The sequence below is a fragment of the Oncorhynchus gorbuscha genome, unplaced genomic scaffold (assembly GCF_021184085.1).
Source record: "Oncorhynchus gorbuscha isolate QuinsamMale2020 ecotype Even-year unplaced genomic scaffold, OgorEven_v1.0 Un_scaffold_1494, whole genome shotgun sequence".
NCBI lineage: Eukaryota > Metazoa > Chordata > Actinopteri > Salmoniformes > Salmonidae > Oncorhynchus > Oncorhynchus gorbuscha.
This window is the reverse complement of record NW_025746257.1, coordinates 26,093-52,951: the sequence shown is the minus strand read 5'-3', so window position 1 is coordinate 52,951 and position 26,859 is coordinate 26,093. Positions and strand designations below refer to the sequence as shown.

The 26,859-nt window shown below is 42.3% G+C and overlaps 4 non-coding genes across 4 annotated transcripts; all 4 read left to right on the top strand.

Moving 5' to 3' along the window:
* The first annotated feature begins 1,379 nt into the window (after positions 1 to 1,379).
* trnaa-agc lies at positions 1,380 to 1,452 on the top strand. Its single transcript has one exon. It is a non-coding gene; the product is annotated as a tRNA-Ala (tRNA).
* An 18,286-nt stretch (positions 1,453 to 19,738) lies between these two features.
* On the top strand, positions 19,739 to 19,811 carry trnaa-agc. The gene has a single exon. It is a non-coding gene; the product is annotated as a tRNA-Ala (tRNA).
* Positions 19,812 to 25,024: 5,213 nt separating this feature from the next.
* On the top strand, positions 25,025 to 25,097 carry trnaa-ugc. Its single transcript has one exon. It is a non-coding gene; the product is annotated as a tRNA-Ala (tRNA).
* A 236-nt stretch (positions 25,098 to 25,333) lies between these two features.
* trnaa-ugc lies at positions 25,334 to 25,406 on the top strand. The gene has a single exon. It is a non-coding gene; the product is annotated as a tRNA-Ala (tRNA).
* Positions 25,407 to 26,859: the final 1,453 nt, after the last annotated feature.

Below are 26,859 nucleotides of genomic sequence, written 5' to 3'. Positions count from 1 at the left end.
TTCCACCTTTACTGAACTACCATGAAAAATACTTTTAGACAGTTGAAGCAAGCATACTTTTTAAAAAGTATCCATTCTTATGGACGAGGGATTTGGCAGTGCTGTCATTGAGATTTCATACTTCTTGTTGTAGGCGCATGGGGATTAGCTCAAATGGTAGAGCGCTTGCTTAGCATGTGAGAGTTAGCGGGATCGATACCTGCATCCTCCAACTATTTAGTTTGGTTCAATCAGCACACATTGTTGTTGTAGCTCTGGATACTAACCCAACAATACAACTATTTCCACCACTGGACTTACTGCAGTCACTACTTCAACCTTTACTGAACTACCATGAAAAATACTTTTAGACAGCTGAAGCAAGCATACTTAAAAAAAAAAGTATCCTTTCTTATGGACGAGGGATTTGGCGGTGCGGTCATTGAGATTTCATACTTCTTGTTGGAGGTGCAGGGGGATTAGCTCAAATGGTAGAGCTCGCTTTGCATGAGAGGTAGTGGGATCGATGCCCGCATCCTCCAACTATTTAGTTTGGTTCAATCAGCACACATTGTTGTTGTAGCTCTGGATACTAACCCAACAATACAACTATTTCCACCACTGGGCTTACTGCAGTCACTACTTCAACCTTTACTGAACTACCATGAAAAATACTTTTAGACAGCTGAAGCAAGCATACTTTTTAAAAAGTATCCTTTCTTATGGACGAGGGATTTGGCAGTGCGGTCATTGAGATTTCATACTTCTTGTTGGAGGCGCAGGGGATTAGCTCAAATGGTAGAGCGCTCGCTTAGCATGTGAGAGGTAGCGGGATCGATGCCTGCATCCTCCAACTATTTAGTTTGGTTCAATCAGCACACATTGTTGTTGTAGCTCTGGATACTAACCCAACAATACAACTATTTCCACCACTTGGCTTACTGCAGTCTCTACTTCCACCTTTACTGAACTACCATGAAAAATACTTTTAGACAGCTGAAGCAAGCATACTTTTTAGAAAGTATCCTTTCTTATGGACGAGGAATTTGGCAGGTCATTGAGATTTCATACTTCTTGTTGGAGGCACAGGGGGATTAGCTCAAATGGTAGAGTGCTCGCTTAGCATGTGAGAGGTAGCGGGATCGATGCCTGCATCCTCCAACTATTTAGTTTGGTTCAATCAGCACACATTGTTGTTGTAGCTCTGGATACTAACCCAACAATACAACTATTTCCACCACTGGACTTACTGCAGTCACTACTTCAACCTTTACTGAACTACCATGAAAAATACTTTTAGACAGCTGAAGCAAGCATACTTTTTAAAAAGTATCCTTTCTTATGGACGAGGGATTTGGCAGTGCGGTCATTGAGATTTCATACTTCTTGTTGGAGGTGCAGGGGGATTAGCTCAAATGGTAGAGCGCTCGCTTAGCATGTGAGAGGTAGCGGGATCGATGCCCGCATCCTCCAACTATTTAGTTTGGTTCAATCAGCACACATTGTTGTTGTAGCTCTGGATACTAACCCAACAATACAACTATTTCCACCACTGGGCTTACTGCAGTCACTACTTCAACCTTTACTGAACTACCATGAAAAATACTTTTAGACAGCTGAAGCAAGCATACTTTAAAAAAATTATCCTTTCTTATGGACGAGGGATTTGGCAGTGCGGTCATTGAGATTTCATACTTCTTGTTGAGGCGCATGGGGATTAGCTCAAATGGTAGAGCGCTTGCTTAGCATGTGAGAGGTAGCGGGATCGATGCCTGCATCCTCCAACTATTTAGTTTGGTTCAATCAGCACACATTGTTGTTGTAGCTCTGGATACTAACCCAACAATACAACTATTTCCACCACTGGGCTTACTGCAGTCACTACTTCAACCTTTACTGAACTACCATGAAAAATACTTTTAGACAGCTGAAGCAAGCATACTTTAAAAAAAAGTATCCTTTCTTATGGACGAGGGATTTGGCAGTGCGGTCATTGAGATTTCATACTTCTTGTTGGAGGTGCAGGGGGATTAGCTCAAATGGTAGAGCGCTCGCTTAGCATGTGAGAGGTAGTGGGATCGATGCCTGCATCCTCCAACTATTTAGTTTGGTTCAATCAGCACACATTGTTGTTGTAGCTCTGGATACTAACCCAACAATACAACTATTTCCACCACTGGGCTTACTGCAGTCACTACTTCAACCTTTACTGAACTACCATGAAAAATACTTTTAGACAGCTGAAGCAAGCATACTTTTTAAAAAGTATCCTTTCTTATGGACGAGGGATTTGGCAGTGCGGTCATTGAGATTTCATACTTCTTGTTGGAGGCGCAGGGGATTAGCTCAAATGGTAGAGCGCTTGCTTAGCATGTGAGAGGTAGCGGGATCGATGCCTGCATCCTCCAACTATTTAGTTTGGTTCAATCAGCACACATTGTTGTTGTAGCTCTGGATAATAACCCAACAATACAACTATTTCCACCACTGGACTTACTGCAGTCACTACTTCAACCTTTACTGAACTACCATGAAAAATACTTTTAGACAGCTGAAGCAAGCATACTTTTAAAAAAAAAAAAGTATCCTTTCTTATGGACGAGGGATTTGGCAGTGCGGTCATTGAGATTTCATACTTCTTGTTGGAGGTGCAGGGGATTAGCTCAAATGGTAGAGCACTCGCTTAGCATGTGAGAGGTAGTGGGATCGATACCCGCATCCTCCAACTATTTAGTTTGGTTCAATCAGCACATTGTTGTTGTAGCTCTGGATACTAACCCAACAATACAACTATTTCCACCACTGGGCTTACTGCAGTCACTACTTCAACCTTTACTGAACTACCATGAAAAATACTTTTAGACAGCTGAAGCAAGCATACTTTTTAAAAAGTATCCTTTCTTATGGACGAGGGATTTGGCAGTGCGGTCATTGAGATTTCATACTTCTTGTTGGAGGCGCAGGGGGATTAGCTCAAATGGTAGAGCGCTTGTTTAGCATGTGAGAGGTAGTGGGATCGATACCTGCATCCTCCAACTATTTAGTTTGGTTCAATCAGCACACATTGTTGTTGTAGCTCTGGATACTAACCCAACAATACAACTATTTCCACCACTGGCTTACTGCAGTCACTACTTCCACCTTTACTGAACTACCATGAAAAATACTTTGCAGCTGAAGCAAGCATACTTTTTAAAAAAGTATCCTTTCTTATGGACGAGGGATTTGGCAGTGCGGTCATTGAGATTTCATACTTCTTGTTGGAGGCACAGGGGGATTAGCTCAAATGGTAGAGTGCTCGCTTAGCATGTGAGAGGTAGCGGGATCGATGCCTGCATCCTCCAACTATTTAGTTTGGTTCAATCAGCACACATTGTTGTTGTAGCTCTGGATACTAACCCAACAATACAACTATTTCCACCACTGGACTTACTGCAGTCACTACTTCAACCTTTACTGAACTACCATGAAAAATACTTTTAGACAGCTGAAGCAAGCATACTTTAAAAAAAATATCCTTTCTTATGGACGAGGGATTTGGCAGTGCGGTCATTGAGATTTCATACTTCTTGTTGGAGGTGCAGGGGATTAGCTCAAATGGTAGAGCGCTCGCTTAGCATGTGAGAGGTAGCGGGATCGATGCCCGCATCCTCCAACTATTTAGTTTGGTTCAATCAGCACACATTGTTGTTGTAGCTCTGGATACTAACCCAACAATACAACTATTTCCACCACTGGGCTTACTGCAGTCACTACTTCAACCTTTACTGAACTACCATGAAAAATACTTTTAGACAGCTGAAGCAAGCATACTTTTAAAAAATTATCCTTTCTTATGGACGAGGGATTTGGCAGTGCGGTCATTGAGATTTCATACTTCTTGTTGGAGGCGCAGGGGATTAGCTCAAATGGTAGAGCGCTTGCTTAGCATGTGAGAGGTAGCGGGATCGATACCTGCATCCTCCAACTATTTAGTTTGGTTCAATCAGCACACATTGTTGTTGTAGCTCTGGATACTAACCCAACAATACAACTATTTCCACCACTGGGCTTACTGCAGTCACTACTTCAACCTTTACTGAACTACCATGAAAAATACTTTTAGACAGCTGAAGCAAGCATACTTTTTAAAAAGTATCCTTTCTTATGGACGAGGGATTTGGCAGTGCGGCGGCATTGAGATTTCATACTTCTTGTTGGAGGTGCAGGGGGATTAGCTCAAATGGTAGAGCGCTTGCTTAGCATGTGAGAGGTAGCGGGATCGATACCTGCATCCTCCAACTATTTAGTTTGGTTCAATCAGCACACATTGTTGTTGTAGCTCTGGATACTAACCCAACAATACAACTATTTCCACCACTGGCTTACTGCAGTCACTACTTCAACCTTTACTGAACTACCATGAAAAATACTTTTAGACAGCTGAAGCAAGCATACTTTTTAAAAAGTATCCATTCTTATGGACGAGGGATTTGGCAGTGCGGTCATTGAGATTTCATACTTCTTGTTGGAGGCACGGGGGATTAGCTCAAATGGTAGAGTGCTCGCTTAGCATGTGAGAGGTAGCGGGATAGATGCCTGCATCCTCCAACTATTTAGTTTGGTTCAATCAGCACACATTGTTGTTGTAGCTCTGGATACTAACCCAACAATACAACTATTTCCACCACTGGACTTACTGCAGTCACTACTTCAACCTTTACTGAACTACCATGAAAAATACTTTTAGACAGCTGAAGCAAGCATACTTTTTAGAAAGTATCCTTTCTTATGGACGAGGGATTTTGCAGTGCGGTCATTGAGATTTCATACTTCTTGTTGGAGGCGCAAGGGGATTAGCTCAAATGGTAGAGCGCTCGATTAGTATGTGAGAGGTAGCGGGATCGATGCCTTCATCCTCCAACTATTTAGTTTGGTTCAATCAGCACACATTGTTGTTGTAGCTCTGGATACTAACCCAACAATACAACTATTTCCACCACTTGGCCTACTGCAGTCACTACTTCCACCTTTACTGAACTACCATGAAAAATACTTTTAGACAGCTGAAGCAAGCATACTTTTTAAAAAGTATCCTTTCTTATGGACGAGGGATTTGGCAGTGCGGTCATTGAGATTTCATACTTCTTGTTGGAGGCACAGGGGATTAGCTCAAATGGTAGAGTGCTCGCTTCATGCATGTGAGAGGTAGCGGGATCGATGCCTGCATCCTCCAACTATTTAGTTTGGTTCAATCAGCACACATTGTTGTTGTAGCTCTGGATACTAACCCAACAATACAACTATTTCCACCACTGGCTTACTGCAGTCACTACTTCAACCTTTACTGAACTACCATGAAAAATACTTTTAGACAGCTGAAGCAAGCATACTTTAAAAAAAGTATCCTTTCTTATGGACGAGGGATTTGGCAGTGCGGTCATTGAGATTTCATACTTCTTGTTGGAGGCGCAGGGGGATTAGCTCAAATGGTAGAGTGCTCGCTTAGCATGTGAGAGGTAGCGGGATCGATGCCTGCATCCTCCAACTATTTAGTTTGGTTCAATCAGCACACATTGTTGTTGTAGCTCTGGATACTAACCCAACAATACAACTATTTCCACCACTGGGCTTACTGCAGTCACTACTTCAACCTTTACTGAACTACCATGAAAAATACTTTTAGACAGCTGAAGCAAGCATACTTTTTAAAAAGTATCCTTTCTTATGGACGAGGGATTTGGCAGTGCGGTCATTGAGATTTCATACTTCTTGTTGGAGGCGCAGGGGATTAGCTCAAATGGTAGAGCGCTCGCTTAGCATGTGAGAGGTAGCGGGATCGATGCCTGCATCCTCCAACTATTTAGTTTGGTTCAATCAGCACACATTGTTGTTGTAGCTCTGGATACTAACCCAACAATACAACTATTTCCACCACTGGGCTTACTGCAGTCACTACTTCAACCTTTACTGAACTACCATGAAAAATACTTTTAGACAGCTGAAGCAAGCATACTTTTTAAAAAAGTATCCTTTCTTATGGACGAGGGATTTGGCAGTGCGGTCATTGAGATTTCATACTTCTTGTTGGAGGTGCAGGGGATTAGCTCAAATGGTAGAGCACTCGCTTAGCATGTGAGAGGTAGTGGGATCGATACCTGCATCCTCCAACTATTTAGTTTGGTTCAATCAGCACACATTGTTGTTGTAGCTCTGGATACTAACCCAACAATACAACTATTTCCACCACTGGGCTTACTGCAGTCACTACTTCAACCTTTACTGAACTACCATGAAAAATACTTTTAGACAGCTGAAGCAAGCATACTTTTTAAAAAGTATCCTTTCTTATGGACGAGGGATTTGGCAGTGCGGTCATTGAGATTTCATACTTCTTGTTGGAGGTGCAGGGGATTAGCTCAAATGGTAGAGCGCTCGCTTAGCATGTGAGAGGTAGTGGGATCGATGCCTGCATCCTCCAACTATTTAGTTTGGTTCAATCAGCACACATTGTTGTTGTAGCTCTGGATACTAACCCAACAATACAACTATTTCCACCACTGGGCTTACTGCAGTCACTACTTCAACCTTTACTGAACTACCATGAAAAATACTTTTAGACAGCTGAAGCAAGCATACTTTTTAAACATTATCCATTCTTATGGACGAGGGATTTGGCAGTGCGGTCATTGAGATTTCATACTTCTTGTTGGAGGCGCTGGGGGATTAGCTCAAATGGCAGAGCACTTGCTTAGCATGTGAGAGGTAGCGGGATCGATGCCTGCATCCTCCAACTATTTAGACGGATTTGGCAGTGCGGTCATTGAGATTTCATACTTCTTGTTGGAGGCGCAGGGCGATTACCTCAAATGGTAGAGCGCTCGCATAGCATTTGAGAGGTAGCGGGATCGATGCCCGCATCCTCCAACTATTTAGTTTGGTTCAATCAGCACACATTGTTGTTGTAGCTCTGGATACTAACCCAACAATACAACTATTTCCACCACTGGGCTTACTGCAGTCACTACTTCAACCTTTACTGAACTACCATGAAAAATACTTTTAGACAGCTGAAGCAAGCATACTTTTTAGAAAGTATCATTTCTTATGGACGAGGGATTTGGCAGTGCGGTCATTGAGATTTCATACTTCATGTTGGAGGTGCAGGGGGATTAGCTCAAATGGTAGAGTGCTCGCTTAGCATGTGAGAGGTAGTGGAATCGATGCCTGCTTCCTCCAACTATTTAGTTTGGTTCAATCAGCACACATTTTTGTTGTAGCTCTGGATCCTAACCCAACAATACAACTATTTCCACCACTGGACTTACTGCAGTCACTACTTCAACCTTTACTGAACTACCATGAAAAATACTTTTAGATAGCTGAAGCAAGCATACTTTTAAAAAATTATCCTTTGTAATGGACGAGGGATTTGGCAGTGCGGTCATTGAGATTTCATACTTCTTGTTGAAGGAACTTGGGGGTTAGCTCAAATGGTCGAGAGCTCTTTTAGCATGCGAGAGGTAGTGGGATCGATGACTGCATCCTCCAACGATTTAGTTTGGTTCAATCAGCACACATTGTTGTTGTAGCTCTGGATACTAACCCAACAATGCAACTATTTCCACCACTGGGCTTACTGCAGTCACTACTTCAACCTTTACTGAACTACGATGAAAAATACTTTTAGACAGCTGAAGCAAGCATACTTTTAAAAAGTATCCTTTCTAATGGACGAGGATTTGGCAGTGCGGTCATTGAGATTTCATACTTCTTGTTCAATGAACGGGGGGTTAGCTCAAATAGTAGAGTGCTCGTTTAGCATGCGAGAGGTAGCGGGATCAATGCCTGCAATCTCCAACTATTTAGTTTGGTTCAATCAGCACACATTGTTGTTGTAGCTCTGGATACTAACCCAATAATGCAACTATTTCCACCACTGGTCTTACTGCAGTCACTACTTCAACCTTTACTGAACTACCATGAAAAATACTTTTAGACAGCTGAAGCAAGCATACTTTTTAAAAAGTATCCTTTCTTATGGACGAGGGATTTGGCAGTGCGGTCATTGAGATTTCATACTTCTTGTTGGAGGTGCAGGTTCATTATCTCAAATGGTAGAGCGCTCGCTTCGCATGTGAGAGGTAGTGGGATCGATACCCACATCCTCCAACTATTTAGTTTGTTTCAATCAGCACACATTGTTGTTGTTGCTCTGGATACTAACCCAACAATACAACTATTTCCACCACATGGCTTACTGCAGTCACTACTTCCACCTTTACTGAACTACCATGAAAAATACTTTTAGACAGCTGAAGCAAGCATACTTTTTAAAAAGTATCCTTTCTTATGGACGAGGGATTTGGCAGTGCGGTCATTGAGATTTCATACTTCTTGTTGGAGGCGCAGGGGGATTAGCTCAAATGGTAGATCGCTCGATTAGTATGTGAGAGGTAGCGGGATCGATTCCTTCATCCTCCAACTATTTAGTTTGGTTCAATCAGCACACATTGTTGTTGTAGCTCTGGATACTAACCCAACAATACATCTATTTCACCACTGGGCTTACTGCAGTCGCTACTTCAACCTTTACTGAACTACCATGAAAAATACTTTTAGACAGCTGAAGCAAGCATACTTTAAAAAAAAGTATCCTTTCTAATGGACGAGGGATTTGGCAGTGCGGTCATTGAGATTTCATACTTCTTGTTTGAGGCGCAGGGGGATTAGCTCAAATGGTAGAGTGCTCGCTTAGCATGTGAGAGGTAGCAGGATCGATGCCTGCATCCTCCAACTATTTATTTTGGTTCAATCAGCACACATTGTTGTTGTAGGTCTGGATACTAACCCAACAATACAACTATTTCCACCACTGGGCTTACTGCAGTCACTACTTCAACCTTTACTGAACTACCATGAAAAATACTTTTAGACAGCTGAAGCAAGCATACTTTAAAAAAAGTATCCTTTCTAATGGGCGAGGGATTTGGCAGTGCGGTCATTGAGATTTCATACTTCTTTTTGAAGGAACAGGGGGATTAGCTCAAATGGTAGAGCACTCGCTTTGCATGCGAGATGTAGCGCGATCGATACCCTCATCCTCCAACTTTTTAGTTTGGTTCAATCAGCACACGTTGTTGTAGCTCTGGATACTAACCCAACAATACAACTATTTCCACCACTGGGCTTACTGCAGTCACTACTTCAACCTTTAGTGAAGTACCATGAAAAATACTTTTAGACAGCTGAAGCAAGCATACTTTTTAAAAAGTATCCTTTCTTATGGACGAGGGATTTGGCAGTGCGTTCATTGAGATTTCATACTTCATGTTGGAGGCGCAGGGGGATTAGCTCAAATGGTAGAGCGCTCGCTTAGCATGTGAGAGGTAGCGGGATCGATACCTGCATCCTCCAAATATTTAGTTTGGTTCAATCAGCACACATTGTTGTTGTAGCTCTGGATACTAACCCAACAATACAACTATTTCCACCACTGGGCTTACTGCAGTCACTACTTCAACCTTTACTGAACTACCATGAAAAATACTTTTAGACAGCTGAAGCAAGCATACTTTAAAAAAATTATCCTTTCTTATGGACGAGGGATTTGGCAGTGCAGTCATTGAGATTTCATACTTCTTGTTGGAGGCGCAGGGGGATTAGCTCAAATGGTAGAGCACTTGCTTAGCATGTGAGAGGTAGTGGGATCGATACCTGCATCCTCCAACTATTTAGTTTGGTTCAATCAGCACACATTGTTGTTGTAGCTCTGGATAATAACCCAACAATACAACTATTTCCACCACTGGGCTTACTGCAGTCGCTACTTCTACCTTTACTGAACTACCATGAAAAATACTTTTAGACAGCTGAAACAAGCATACTTTTAAAAAAAAGTATCCTTCCTTATGGACGAGGGATTTGGCGGTGCGGTCATTGAGATTTCATGCTTCTTTTTGGAGGTGCAGGGGGATTAGCTCAAATGGTAGAGCACTCGCTTTGCATGCGAGAGGTAGTGGGATCGATACTCGCATCCTCCAACTTTTTAGTTTGGTTCAATCAGCACACATTGTTGTTGTAGCTCTGGATACTAACCCAACAATACAACTATTTCCACCACTGGGCTTACTGCAGTCACTACTTCAACCTTTACTGAACTACCATGAAAAATACTTTTAGACAGCTGAAGCAAGCATACTTTTTAAACATTATCCATTCTTATGGACGAGGGATTTGGCAGTGCGGTCATTGAGATTTCATACTTCTTGTTGGAGGCGCTGGGGGATTAGCTCAAATGGCAGAGCACTTGCTTAGCATGTGAGAGGTAGCGGGATCGATGCCTGCATCCTCCAACTATTTAGACGGATTTGGCAGTGCGGTCATTGAGATTTCATACTTCTTGTTGGAGGCGCAGGGCGATTAGCTCAAATGGTAGAGCGCTCGCATAGCATTTGAGAGGTAGCGGGATCGATGCCCGCATCCTCCAACTATTTAGTTTGGTTCAATCAGCACACATTGTTGTTGTAGCTCTGGATACTAACCCAACAATACAACTATTTCCACCACTGGGCTTACTGCAGTCACTACTTCAACCTTTACTGAACTACCATGAAAAATACTTTTAGACAGCTGAAGCAAGCATACTTTAAAAAAAAAAGTATCCTTTCTTATGGACGAGGGATTTGGCAGTGCGGTCATTGAGATTTCATACTTCTTGTTTGAGGCGCAGGGGGATTAGCTCAAATGGTAGATCGCTCGATTAGTATGTGAGAGGTAGCGGGATCGATGCCTGCATCCTCCAACTATTTATTTTGGTTCAATCAGCACACATTGTTGTTGTAGGTCTGGATACTAACCCAACAATACAACTATTTCCACCACTGGGCTTACTGCAGTCACTACTTCAACCTTTACTGAACTACCATGAAAAATACTTTTAGACAGCTGAAGCAAGCATACTTTAAAAAAAGTATCCTTTCTAATGGACGAGGGATTTGGCAGTGCGGTCATTGAGATTTCATACTTCTTTTTGAAGGAACAGGGGGATTAGCTCAAATGGTAGAGCACTCGCTTTGCATGTGAGATGTAGCGCGATCGATACCCGCATCCTCCAACTTTTTAGTTTGGTTCAATCAGCACACGTTGTTGTTGTAGCTCTGGATACTAACCCAACAATACAACTATTTCCACCACTGGGCTTACTGCAGTCACTACTTCAACCTTTACTGAACTACCATGAAAAATACTTTTAGACAGCTGAAGCAAGCATACTTTTAAAAAAAGTATCCTTTCTTATGGACGAGGGATTTGGCAGTGCGTTCATTGAGATTTCATACTTCATGTTGGAGGCGCAGGGGGATTAGCTCAAATGGTAGAGCGCTCGCTTAGCATGTGAGAGGTAGCGGGATCGATACCTGCATCCTCCAAATATTTAGTTTGGTTCAATCAGCACACATTGTTGTTGTAGCTCTGGATACTAACCCAACAATACAACTATTTCCACCACTGGGCTTACTGCAGTCACTACTTCAACCTTTACTGAACTACCATGAAAAATACTTTTAGACAGCTGAAGCAAGCATACTTTTAAAAAATTATCCTTTCTTATGGACGAGGGATTTGGCAGTGCAGTCATTGAGATTTCATACTTCTTGTTGGAGGCGCAGGGGGATTAGCTCAAATGGTAGAGCACTTGCTTAGCATGTGAGAGGTAGCGGGATCGATACCTGCATCCTCCAACTATTTAGTTTGGTTCAATCAGCACACATTGTTGTTGTAGCTCTGGATAATAACCCAACAATACAACTATTTCCACCACTGGGCTTACTGCAGTCACTACTTCAACCTTTACTGAACTACCATGAAAAATACTTTTAGACAGCTGAAGCAAGCATACTTTAAAAAAAGTATCCTTTCTTATGGACGAGGGATTTGGCAGTGCGGTCATTGAGATTTCATACTTCTTTTTGGAGGTGCAGGGGATTAGCTCAAATGGTAGAGCACTCGCTTTGCATGTGAGAGGTAGTGGGATCGATGCCCGCATCCTCCAACTATTTAGTTTGGTTCAATCAGCACACATTGTTGTTGTAGCTCTGGATACTAACCCAACAATACAACTATTTCCACCACTGGGCTTACTGCAGTCACTACTTCAACCTTTACTGAACTACCATGAAAAATACTTTTAGACAGCTGAAGCAAGCATACTTTTTAAACATTATCCATTCTTATGGACGAGGGAAGTGCGGTCATTGAGATTTCATCTTCTTTTCTGGGGGATTAGCTCAAATGGCAGAGCACTTGCTTAGCATGTGAGAGGTAGCGGGATCGATGCCTGCATCCTCCAACTATTTAGACGGATTTGGCAGTGCGGTCATTGAGATTTCATACTTCTTGTTGGAGGCGCAGGGCGATTAGCTCAAATGGTAGAGCGCTCGCATAGCATTTGAGAGGTAGCGGGATTGATGCCCGCATCCTCCAACTATTTAGTTTGGTTCAATCAGCACACATTGTTGTTGTAGCTCTGGATACTAACCCAACAATACAACTATTTCCACCACTGGGCTTACTGCAGTCACTACTTCAACCTTTACTGAACTACCATGAAAAATACTTTTAGACAGCTGAAGCAAGCATACTTTTTAAAAAGTATCCTTTCTTATGGACGAGGGATTTGGCAGTGCGGTCATTGAGATTTCATACTTCTTGTTGGAGGCGCAGGGGATTAGCTCAAATGGTAGAGCACTCGCTTAGCATGTGAGAGGTAGTGGGATCGATACCTGCATCCTCCAACTATTTAGTTTGGTTCAATCAGCACACATTGTTGTTGTAGCTCTGGATACTAACCCAACAATACAACTATTTCCACCACTGGGCTTACTGCAGTCACTACTTCAACCTTTACTGAACTACCATGAAAAATACTTTTAGACAGCTGAAGCAAGCATACTTTTAAAAAAATTATCCTTTCTTATGGACGAGGGATTTGGCAGTGCGGTCATTGAGATTTCATACTTCTTGTTGGAGGCGCAGGGGGATTAGCTCAAATGGCAGAGCACTTGCTTAGCATGTGAGAGGTAGCGGGATCGATGCCTGCATCCTCCAACTATTTAGTTTGGTTTCAGCAGTGCGGTCATTGAGATTTCATACTTCTTGTTGGAGGCGCAGGGGATTAGCTCAAATGGTAGAGTAGAGCTCGCTCGCATAGCATTTGAGAGGTAGCGGGATTGATGCCCGCATCCTCCAACTATTTAGTTTGGTTCAATCAGCACACATTGTTGTTGTAGCTCTGGATACTAACCCAACAATACAACTATTTCCACCACTGGGCTTACTGCAGTCACTACTTCAACCTTTACTGAACTACCATGAAAAATACTTTTAGACAGCTGAAGCAAGCATACTTTTAAAAAAGTATCCTTTCTTATGGACGAGGGATTTGGCAGTGCGGTCATTGAGATTTCATACTTCTTTTGGAGGCGCAGGGGGGGATTAGCTCAAATGGTAGAGCACTATTTAGTTTGCTTAGCATGTGAGAGGTAGCTGGGATCGATGCCTGCATCCTCCAACTATTTAGACGGATTTAGCAGTGCGGTCATTGAGATTTCATACTTCTTGTTGGAGGCGCAGGGCGATTAGCTCAAATGGTAGAGCGCTCGCTTAGCATTTGAGAGGTAGCGGGATCGATGCCCGCATCCTCCAACTATTTATTTGGTTCAATCAGCACACATTGTTGTTGTAGCTCTGGATACTAACCCAACAATACAACTATTTCCACCACTGGGCTTACTGCAGTCACTACTTCAACCTTTACTGAACTACCATGAAAAATACTTTTAGACAGCTGAAGCAAGCATACTTTTTAAACATTATCCATTCTTATGGAAGGGAAGTGCGGTCATTGAGATTTCATACTTCTTGTTGGATGGGGGATTAGCTCAAACAGAGCACTTGCTTAGATTTGGCACTGCCTGCATCCTCCAACTATTTGAGATTTGCGGTCATTGAGATTTCATACTTCTTGTTGGAGGCGCAGGGCGATTAGCTCAAATGGTAGAGCGCTCGCATAGCATTTGAGAGGTAGCGGGATTGATGCCCGCATCCTCCAACTATTTAGTTTGGTTCAATCAGCACACATTGTTGTTGTAGCTCTGGATACTAACCCAACAATACAACTATTTCCACCACTGGGCTTACTGCAGTCACTACTTCAACCTTTACTGAACTACCATAAAAAATACTTTTAGACAGCTGAAGCAAGCATACTTTTAAAAAAAAGTATCCTTTCTAATGGACGAGGGATTTGGCAGTGCGGTCATTGAGATTTCATACTTCTTTTTTGAGGCGCAGGGGGATTAGCTCAAATGGTAGAGTGCTCGCTTAGCATGTGAGAGGTAGCGGGATCGATGCCTGCATCCTCCAACTATTTATTTTGGTTCAATCAGCACACATTGTTGTTGTAGGTCTGGATACTAACCCAACAATACAACTATTTCCACCACTGGGCTTACTGCAGTCACTACTTCAACCTTTACTGAACTACCATGAAAAATACTTTTAGACAGCTGAAGCAAGCATACTTTAAAAAAAGTATCCTTTCTAATGGGTGAGGGATTTGGCAGTGCGGTCATTGAGATTTCATACTTCTTTTTGAAGGAACAGGGGGATTAGCTCAAATGGTAGAGCACTCGCTTTGCATGTGAGATGTAGCGCGATCGATACCCGCATCCTCCAACTTTTTAGTTTGGTTCAATCAGCACACGTTGTTGTAGCTCTGGATACTAACCCAACAATACAACTATTTCCACCACTGGGCTTACTGCAGTCACTACTTCAACCTTTAGTGAAGTACCATGAAAAATACTTTTAGACAGCTGAAGCAAGCATACTTTTTAAAAAGTATCCTTTCTTATGGACGAGGGATTTGGCAGTGCGTTCATTGAGATTTCATACTTCATGTTGGAGGCGCAGGGGGATTAGCTCAAATGGTAGAGCGCTCGCTTAGCATGTGAGAGGTAGCGGGATCGATACCTGCATCCTCCAAATATTTAGTTTGGTTCAATCAGCACACATTGTTGTTGTAGCTCTGGATACTAACCCAACAATACAACTATTTCCACCACTGGGCTTACTGCAGTCACTACTTCAACCTTTACTGAACTACCATGAAAAATACTTTTAGACAGCTGAAGCAAGCATACTTTTAAAAAATTATCCTTTCTTATGGACGAGGGATTTGGCAGTGCAGTCATTGAGATTTCATACTTCTTGTTGGAGGCGCAGGGGGATTAGCTCAAATGGTAGAGCACTTGCTTAGCATGTGAGAGGTAGCGGGATCGATACCTGCATCCTCCAACTATTTAGTTTGGTTCAATCAGCACACATTGTTGTTGTAGCTCTGGATAATAACCCAACAATACAACTATTTCCACCACTGGGCTTACTGCAGTCGCTACTTCAACCTTTACTGAACTACCATGAAAAATACTTTTAGACAGCTGAAACAAGCATACTTTAAAAAAAAGTATCCTTCCTTATGGACGAGGGATTTGGCGGTGCGGTCATTGAGATTTCATACTTCTTTTTGGAGGTGCAGGGGGATTAGCTCAAATGGTAGAGCACTCGCTTTGCATGTGAGAGGTAGTGGGATCGATACCCGCATCCTCCAACTTTTTAGTTTGGTTCAATCAGCACACATTGTTGTTGTAGCTCTGGATACTAACCCAACAATACAACTATTTCCACCACTGGGCTTACTGCAGTCACTACTTCAACCTTTACTGAACTACCATGAAAAATACTTTTAGACAGCTGAAGCAAGCATACTTTTTAAACATTATCCATTCTTATGGATGAGGGATTTGGCAGTGCGGTCATTGAGATTTCATACTTCTTGTTGGAGGCGCTGGGGGATTAGCTCAAATGGCAGAGCACTTGCTTAGCATGTGAGAGGTAGCGGGATTATGCCTGCATCCTCCAACTATTTAGACGGATTTGGCAGTGCGGTCATTGAGATTTCATACTTCTTGTTGGAGGCGCAGGGCGATTAGCTCAAATGGTAGAGCGCTCGCATAGCATTTGAGAGGTAGCGGGATTGATGCCCGCATCCTCCAACTATTTAGTTTGGTTCAATCAGCACACATTGTTGTTGTAGCTCTGGATACTAACCCAACAATACAACTATTTCCACCACTGGGCTTACTGCAGTCACTACTTCAACCTTTACTGAACTACCATAAAAAATACTTTTAGACAGCTGAAGCAAGCATACTTTTAAAAAAAAGTATCCTTTCTAATGGACGAGGGATTTGGCAGTGCGGTCATTGAGATTTCATACTTCTTTTGGAGGCGCAGGGGGATTAGCTCAAATGGTAGAGTGCTCGCTTAGCATGTGAGAGGTAGCGGGATCGATGCCTGCATCCTCCAACTATTTATTTTGGTTCAATCAGCACACATTGTTGTTGTAGTCTGGATACTAACCCAACAATACAACTATTTCCACCACTGGGCTTACTGCAGTCACTACTTCAACCTTTACTGAACTACCATGAAAAATACTTTTAGACAGCTGAAGCAAGCATACTTTTTAAAAAAGTATCCTTTCTAATGGGTGAGGGATTTGGCAGTGCGGTCATTGAGATTTCATACTTCTTTTTGAAGGAACAGGGGATTAGCTCAAATGGTAGAGCACTCGCTTTGCATGTGAGATGTAGCGGATCGATACCCGCATCCTCCAACTTTTAGTTTGGTTCAATCAGCACACATTGTTGTTGTAGCTCTGGATACTAACCCAACAATACAACTATTTCCACCACTGGGCTTACTGCAGTCACTACTTCAACCTTTACTGAACTACCATGAAAAATACTTTTAGACAGCTGAAGCAAGCATACTTTTTAAAAAGTATCCTTTCTTATGGACGAGGGATTTGGCAGTGCGTTCATTGAGATTTCATACTTCATGTTGGAGGCGCAGGGGGATTAGCTCAAATGGTAGAGCGCTCGCTTAGCATGTGAGAGGTAGCGGGATCGATACCTGCATCCTCCAAATATTTAGTTTGGTTCAATCAGCACACATTGTTGTTGTAGCTCTGGATACTAACCCAACAATACAACTATTTCCACCACTGGGCTTACTGCAGTCACTACTTCAACCTTTACTGAACTACCATGAAAAATACTTTTAGACAGCTGAAGCAAGCATACTTTTAAAAAATTATCCTTTCTTATGGACGAGGGATTTGGCAGTGCAGTCATTGAGATTTCATACTTCTTGTTGGAGGCGCAGGGGGATTAGCTCAAATGGTAGAGCACTTGCTTAGCATGTGAGAGGTAGCGGGATCGATACCTGCATCCTCCAACTATTTAGTTTGGTTCAATCAGCACACATTGTTGTTGTAGCTCTGGATAATAACCCAACAATACAACTATTTCCACCACTGGGCTTACTGCAGTCACTACTTCAACCTTTACTGAACTACCATGAAAAATACTTTTAGACAGCTGAAGCAAGCATACTTTTAAAAAAAAGTATCCTTTCTTATGGACGAGGGATTTGGCAGTGCGGTCATTGAGATTTCATACTTCTTTTTGGAGGTGCAGGGGGATTAGCTCAAATGGTAGAGCACTCGCTTAGCATGTGAGAGGTAGTGGGATCGATGCCTGCATCCTCCAACTATTTAGTTTGGTTCAATCAGCACACATTGTTGTTGTAGCTCTGGATACTAACCCAACAATACAACTATTTCCACCACTGGGCTTACTGCAGTCACTACTTCAACCTTTACTGAACTACCATGAAAAATACTTTTAGACAGCTGAAGCAAGCATACTTTTAAAAAATTATCCTTTCTTATGGACGAGGGATTTGGCAGTGCGGTCATTGAGATTTCATACTTCTTGTTGGAGGCGCAGGGGATTAGCTCAAATGGTAGAGTGCTGCTTAGCATGTGAGAGGTAGCGGGATCGATGCCTGCATCCTCCAACTATTTAGTTTGGTTCAATCAGCACACATTGTTGTTGTAGCTCTGGATACTAACCCAACAATACAACTATTTCCACCACTGGGCTTACTGCAGTCACTACTTCAACCTTTACTGAACTACCATGAAAAATACTTTTAGACAGCTGAAGCAAGCATACTTTTAAAAAATTATCCTTTCTTATGGACGAGGGATTTGGCAGTGCGGTCATTGAGATTTCATACTTTTTGATTGGAGCTGCAGGGGATTAGCTCAAATGGTAGAGCGCTCGCTTAGCATGTGAGAGGTAGCGGGATCGATGCCCGCATCCTCCAACAATTTTGTTTGGTTCAATCAGCACACATTGTTGTTGTAGCTCTGGATACTAACCCAACAATACAACTATTTCCACCACTGGGCTTACTGCAGTCACTACTTCAACATTTACTGAACTACCATGAAAAATACTTTTAGACAGCTGAAGCAAGCATACTTTTAAAAAAGTATCCTTTCTTAGGGACGAGGGATTTGGCAGTGCGGTCATTGAGATTTCATACTTCTCATTGGAGGCACAGGGGGATTAGCTCAAATGGTAGAGTGCTTGCTTAGCATGTGAGAGGTAGCGGGATCGATGCCTGCATCCTCCAACTATTTAGTTTGGTTCAATCAGCACACATTGTTGTTGTAGCTCTGGATACTAACCCAACAATACAACTATTTCCACCACTGGGCTTACTGCAGTCACCACTTCAACCTTTACTGAACTACCATGAAAAATACTTTTAGACAGCTGAAGCAAGCATACTTTTAAAAAATTATCATTTCTTATGGACGAGGGATTTGGCAGTGCGGTCATTGAGATTTCATACTTCTTGTTGGAGGCGCAGGGGATTAGCTCAAATGGTAGAGCGCTCGCTTAGCATGTGAGAGGTAGCGGGATCGATGCTAGCATCCTCCAACTATTTAGTTTGGTTCAATCAGCACACATTGTTGTTGTAGCTCTGGATACTAACCCAACAATACAACTATTTCCACCACTGGGCTTACTGCAGTCACTACTTCAACCTTTACTGAACTACCATGAAAAATACTTTTAGACAGCTGAAGCAAGCATACTTTTAAAAAAGTATCCTTTCTTATGGACGAGGGATTTGGCAGTGCGGTCATTGAGATTTCATACTTCTTGTTGCAGGCGCAGGGGATTAGCTCAAATGGTAGAGTGCTTGCTTAGCATGTGAGAGGTAGCGGGATCGATGCCCGCATCCTCCAACTATTTAGTTTGGTTCAATCAGCACACATTGTTGTTGTAGCTCTGGATACTAACCCAACAATACAACTATTTCCACCACTGGGCTTACTGCAGTCACTACTTCAACCTTTACTGAACTACCATGAAAAATACTTTTAGACAGCTGAAGCAAGCATACTTTTTAAAAAGTATCCTTTCTTATGGACGAGGGATTTGGCAGTGCGGTCATTGAGATTTCATACTTCTTTTTGGAAGCAGGGGGATTAGCTCAAATGGTAGAGCTCTCGCTTAGCATGTGAGAGGTAGCGGGATCGATACCTGCATCCTCCAACTATTTAGTTTGGTTCAATCAGCACACATTGTTGTTGTAGCTCTGGATACAAACCCAACAATACAACTATTTCCACCACTGGGCTTACTGCAGTCACTACTTCAACCTTTACTGAACTACCATGAAAAATACTTTTAGACAGCTGAAGCAAGCATACTTTAAAAAAAGTATCCTTTCTTATGGACGAGGGATTTGGCAGTGCGGTCATTGAGATTTCATACTTCTTGTTGGAGGCGCAGGGGGATTAGCTCAAATGGTAGAGCGCTCGCTTAGCATGTGAGAGGTAGCGGGATCGATGCCCGCATCCTCCAACTATTTAGTTTGGTTCAATCAGCACACATTGTTGTTGTAGCTCTGGATACTAACCCAACAATACAACTATTTCCACCACTGGGCTTACTGCAGTCACTACTTCAACCTTTACTGAACTACCATGAAAAATACTTTTAGACAGCTGAAGCAAGCATACTTTTTAAAAAAGTATCCTTTCTTATGGACGAGGGATTTGGCAGTGCGGTCATTGAGATTTCATACTTCTTGTTGGAGGCGCAGGGGGATTAGCTCAAATGGTAGAGCGCTCGCTTAGCATGTGAGAGGTAGCGGGATCGATACCTGCATCCTCCAACTATTTAGTTTGGTTCAATCAGCACACATTGTTGTTGTAGCTCTGGATACTAACCCAACAATACAACTATTTCCACCACTGGGCTTACTGCAGTCACTACTTCAACCTTTACTGAACTACCATGAAAAATACTTTTAGACAGCTGAAGCAAGCATACTTTTAAAAAAGTATCCTTTCTTATGGACGAGGGATTTGGCAGTGCGGTCATTGAGATTTCATACTTCTTGTTGGAGGTGCAGGGGGATTAGCTCAAATGGTAGAGCACTCGCTTAGCATGTGAGAGGTAGCGGGATCGATACCTGCATCCTCCAACTATTTAGTTTGGTTCAATCAGCACACATTGTTGTTGTAGCTCTGGATACTAACCCAACAATACAACTATTTCCACCACTGGGCTTACTGCAGTCACTACTTCAACCTTTACTGAACTACCATGAAAAATACTTTTAGACAGCTGAAGCAAGCATACTTTTAAAAAATTATCCTTTCTTATGGACGAGGGATTTGGCAGTGCGGTCATTGAGATTTCATACTTCTTGTTGAAGGAACAGGGGGATTAGCTCAAATGGTAGAGCGCTCGTTTAGCATGTGAGAGGTAGCGGGATCGATGCCTGCATCTCCAACTATTTAGTTTGGTTCAATCAGCACACATTGTTGTTGTAGCTCTGGATATAACCCAACAATACAACTATTTCCACCACTGGGCTTACTGCAGTCACTACTTCAACCTTTACTGAACTACCATCAAAAATACTTTTAGACAGCTGAAGCAAGCATACTTTTAAAAAATTATCCTTTCTTATGGACGAGGGATTTGGCGGTGCGGTCATTGAGATTTCATACTTCTTGTTGGAGATGCAGGGGGATTAGCTCAAATGGTAGAGCACTCGCTTTGCATGCGAGATGTAGTGGGATCGATACCCGCATCCTCCAACTTTTTAGTTTGGTTCAATCAGCAAACGTTTTTGTATCTCTAGATACTAACCCAACAATACAACTATTTCCACCACTGGGCTTACTGCAGTCACTACTTCAACCTTTACTGAACTACCATGAAAAAATACTTTTAGACAGCTGAAGCAAGCATACTTTTTAAAAAGTATCCTTTCTTATGGACGAGGGATTTGGCAGTGCGTTCATTGAGATTTCATACTTCTTGTTCGAGGTGCAGGGGGATTAGCCCAAATGGTAGAGCGCTCGCTTTGCATGTGAGAGGTAGCGGGATCGATGCCCGCATCCTCCAACTATTTAGTTTGGTTCAATCAGCACACATTGTTGTTGTAGCTCTGGATACTAACCCAACAATACAACTATTTCCACAACCGTGCTTACTGCAGTCACAACTTCAACCTTTAATGAACTACCATGAAAAAATACTTTTAGACAGCTGATGCAAGCATACTTTTTAAAAAGTATCCTTTCTAATGGACGAGGGATTTGGCATTGCGGTCATTGAGATTTCATACTTCTTGTTTAAGGAACGGGGGGTGTAGCTCAAATGGTAGAGCGCTCGTTTAGCATGTGAGAGGTAGCGGCATCGATGCCTGCATCCTCCAACTATTTAGTTTGGTTCAATCAGCACACATTGTTGTTGTATCTCTGGATACTAACCCAACAATACAACTATTTCCACCACTGGGCTTACTGCAGTCACTACTTCAACCTTAACTGAACTACAATGAAAAATACTTTTAGACAGCTGAAGCAAGCATACTTTTAAAAAATTATCCTTTCTTATGGACGAGGGATTTGGCAGTGCAGTCATTGAGATTTCATACTTCTTGTTGGAGGCGCAGGGGGATTAGTTCAAATGGTAGAGTGCTCGCTTAGCATGTGAGAGGTAGCGGGATCGATGCCTGCATCCTCCAACTATTTAGTTTGGTTCAATCAGCACACATTGTTGTTGTAGCTCTGGATACTAACCCAACAATACAACTATTTCCAACACTGGGCTCACTGCAGTCACTACTTCAACCTTTACTGAACTACCATGAAAAATACTTTTAGACAGCTGAAGCAATCATACTTTTTAAAAATTATCCTTTCTTATGGACGAGGGATTTGGCAGTGCGGTCATTGAGATTTCATACTTTTGATTGGAGCTGCAGGGGTATTAGCTCAAATGGTAGAGCGATCGCTTAGCATGAGAGGTAGCGGGATCGATGCCCGGATCCTCCAACAATTTTGTTTGGTTCAATCAGCACACATTGTTGTTGTAGCTCTGGATACTAACCCAACAATACAACTATTTCCACCACTGGGCTTACTGCAGTCACTACTTCAACATTTACTGAACTACCATGAAAAATACTTTTAGACAGCTGAAGCTTTTTAAAAAGTATCCTTTCTTATGGACGAGGGATTTGGCAGTGCGGTCATTGAGATTTCATACTTCTCATTGGAGGCACAGGGGATTAGCTCAAATGGTAGAGTGCTTGCTTAGCATGTGAGAGAGGTAGCGGGATCGATGCCTGCATCCTCCAACTATTTAGTTTGGTTCAATCAGCACACATTGTTGTTGTAGCTCTGGATACTAACCCAACAAAACAACTATTTCCACCACTGGGCTTACTGCAGTCACCACTTCAACCTTTACTGAACTACCATGAAAAATACTTTTAGACAGCTGAAGCAAGCATACTTTTAAAAAATTATCATTTCTTATGGACGAGGGATTTGGCAGTGCGGTCATTGAGATTTCATACTTCTTGTTGGAGGCGCAGGGGGATTAGCTCAAATGGTAGAGTGCTTGCTTCGCATGTGAGAGGTAGCGGGATCGATGCCCGCATCCTCCAACTATTTAGTTTGGTTCAATCAGCACACATTGTTGTTGTAGCTCTGGATACTAACCCAACAATACAACTATTTCCACCACCATGCTTACTGCAGTCACAACTTCAACCTTTAATGAACTACCATGAAAAAATACTTTTAGACAGCTGATGCAAGCATACTTTTTAAAAAGTATCCTTTCTTATGGACGAGGGATTTGGCAGTGCGTTCATTGAGATTTCATACTTCTTTTTGGAAGCACGGGGATTAGCTCAAATGGTAGACCTCTCGCTTAGCATGTGAGAGGTAGCGGGATCGATACCTGCATCCTCCAACTATTTAGTTTGGTTCAATCAGCACACATTGTTGTTGTAGCTCTGGATACAAACCCAACAATACAACTATTTCCACCACTGGAATTACTGCAGTCACCACTTCAACCTTTACTGAACTACCATGAAAAATACTTTTAGACAGCTGAAGCAAGCATACTTTAAAAAAAGTATCCTTTCTTATGGACGAGGGATTTGGCAGTGCGGTCATTGAGATTTCATACTTCTTGTTGGAGGCGCAGGGGGATTAGCTAAAATCGTAGAGCGCTCGCTTCGCATGTGAGAGGTAGCGGGATCGATGCCCGCATCCTCCAACTATTTAGTTTGGTTCAATCATTGTTGTTGTAGCTCTGGATACTAACCCAACTATACAACTATTTCCACCACTGGGCTTACTGCAGTCACTACTTCAACCTTTACTGAACTACCATGAAAAATACTTTTAGACAGCTGAAGCAAGCATACTTTTAAAAAGTATCCTTTCTTATGGACGAGGGATTTGGCAGTGCGGTCATTGAGATTTCAAACTTCTTGATTGGAGCCGCAGGGGGATTAGCTCAAATGGTAGAGTGCTCGCTTAGCATGTGAGAGGTAGGGGATCGATGCCCGCATCCTCCAACTATTTAGTTTGGTTCAATCAGCACACATTGTTGTTGTAGCTCTGGATACTAACCCAACAATACAACTATTTCCACCACTGGGCTTACTGCAGTCACTACTTCAACCTTTACTGAACTACCATGAAAAATACTTTTAGACAGCTGAAGCAAGCATACTTTAAAAAAAAAGTATCCTTTCTTATGGACGAGGGATTTGGCAGTGCGGTCATTGAGATTTCATACTTCTTGTTGGAGGCGCAGGGGGATTAGCTCAAATGGTAGATGCACTCGCTTAGCATGTGAGAGGTAGTGGGATCGATACCTGCATCCTCCAACTATTTAGTTTGGTTCAATCAGCACACATTGTTGTTGTAGCTCTGGATACTAACCCAACAATACAACTATTTCCACCACTGGGCTTACTGCAGTCACTACTTCAACCTTTACTGAACTACCATGAAAAATACTTTTAGACAGCTGAAGCAAGCATACTTTTTAAAAAGTATCCTTTCTTATGGACGAGGGATTTGGCAGTGCGGTCATTGAGATTTCATACTTCTTGTTGGAGGCGCAGGGGGATTAGCTCAAATGGTAGAGCACTCGCTTAGCATGTGAGAGGTAGTGGGATCGATACCTGCATCCTCCAACTATTTAGTTTGGTTCAATCAGCACACATTGTTGTTGTAGCTCTGGATACTAACCCAACAATACAACTATTTCCACCACTGGGCTTACTGCAGTCACTACTAGTACCTTTACTGAACTACCATGAAAAATACTTTTAGACAGCTGAAGCAAGCATACTTTTAAAAAATTATCCTTTCTTATGGACGAGGGATTTGGCAGTGCGGTCATTGAGATTTCATACTTCTGTTGAAGGAACAGGGGGATTAGCTCAAATGGTAGAGCGCTCGTTTAGCATGCGAGAGGTAGCGGGATCGATGCCTGCATCTTCCAACTATTTAGTTTGGTTCAATCAGCACACATTGTTGTTGTAGCTCTGGATAATAACCCAACAATACAACTATTTCCACCACTGGGCTTACTGCAGTCGCTACTTCAACCTTTACTGAACTACCATCAAAAATACTTTTAGACAGCTGAAGCAAGCATACTTTTTTTAAAGAATCCTTTCTTATGGACGAGGGATTTGGCGGTGCGGTCATTGAGATTTCATACTTCTTGTTGGAGATGCAGGGGGATTAGCTCAAATGGTAGAGCACTCGCTTTGCATGCGAGATGTAGCGGGATCGATACCCGCATCCTCCAACTTTTTAGTTTGGTTCAATCAGCAAACGTTTTTGTAGCTCTGGATACTAACCCAACAATACAACTATTTCCACCACTGGGCTTACTGCAGTCACTACTTCAACCTTTACTGAAGTACCATGAAAAATACTTTTAGACAGCTGAAGCAAGCATACTTTTTAAAAAGTATCCTTTCTTATGGACGAGGGATTTGGCAGTGCGTTCATTGAGATTTCATACTTCTTGTTGGAGGTGCAGGGGGATTAGCTCAAATGGTAGAGCGCTCGCTTTGCATGTGAGAGGTAGCGGGATCGATGCCCGCATCCTCCAACTATTTAGTTTGGTTCAATCAGCACACATTGTTGTTGTAGCTCTGGATACTAACCCAACAATACAACTATTTCCACAACCGTGCTTACTGCAGTCACAACTTCAACCTTTAATGAACTACCATGAAAAAATACTTTTAGACAGCTGATGCAAGCATACTTTTTAAAAAGTATCCTTTCTAATGGACGAGGGATTTGGCATTGCGGTCATTGAGATTTCATACTTCTTGTTTAAGGAACGGGGTGTAGCTCAAATGGTAGAGCGCTCGTTTAGCATGCGAGAGGTAGCGGCATCGATGCCTGCATCCTCCAACTATTTAGTTTGGTTCAATCAGCACACATTGTTGTTGTATCTCTGGATACTAACCCAACAATACAACTATTTCCACCACTGGGCTTACTGCAGTCACTACTTCAACCTTAACTGAACTACAATGAAAAATACTTTTAGACAGCTGAAGCAAGCATACTTTTAAAAAAATTATCCTTTCTTATGGACGAGGGATTTGGCAGTGCAGTCATTGAGATTTCATACTTCTTGTTGGAGGCGCAGGGGGATTAGTTCAAATGGTAGAGTGCTCGCTTAGCATGTGAGAGGTAGCGGGATCGATGCCTGCATCCTCCAACTATTTAGTTTGGTTCAATCAGCACACATTGTTGTTGTAGCTCTGGATACTAACCCAACAATACAACTATTTCCAACACTGGGCTCACTGCAGTCACTACTTCAACCTTTACTGAACTACCATGAAAAATACTTTTAGACAGCTGAAGCAATCATACTTTTTAAAAATTATCCTTTCTTATGGACGAGGGATTTGGCAGTGCGGTCATTGAGATTTCATACTTTTGATTGGAGCTGCAGGGGTATTAGCTCAAATGGTAGAGCGATCGCTTAGCATGCGAGAGGTAGCGGGATCGATGCCCGGATCCTCCAACAATTTTGTTTGGTTCAATCAGCACACATTGTTGTTGTAGCTCTGGATACTAACCCAACAATACAACTATTTCCACCACTGGGCTTACTGCAGTCACTACTTCAACATTTACTGAGCTACCATGAAAAATACTTTTAGACAGCTGAAGCTTTTTAAAAAAAGTATCCTTTCTTAGGGACGAGGGATTTGGCAGTGCGGTCATTGAGATTTCATACTTCTTATTGGAGGCACAGGGGGATTAGCTCAAATGGTAGAGTGCTTGCTTAGCATGTGAGAGAGGTAGCGGGATCGATGCCTGCATCCTCCAACTATTTAGTTTGGTTCAATCAGCACACATTGTTGTTGTAGCTCTGGATACTAACCCAACAAAACAACTATTTCCACCACTGGATTTACTGCAGTCACCACTTCAACCTTTACTGAACTACAATGAAAAATACTTTTAGACAGCTGAAGCAAGCATACTTTTAAAAAATTATCATTTCTTATGGACGAGGGATTTGGCAGTGCGGTCAT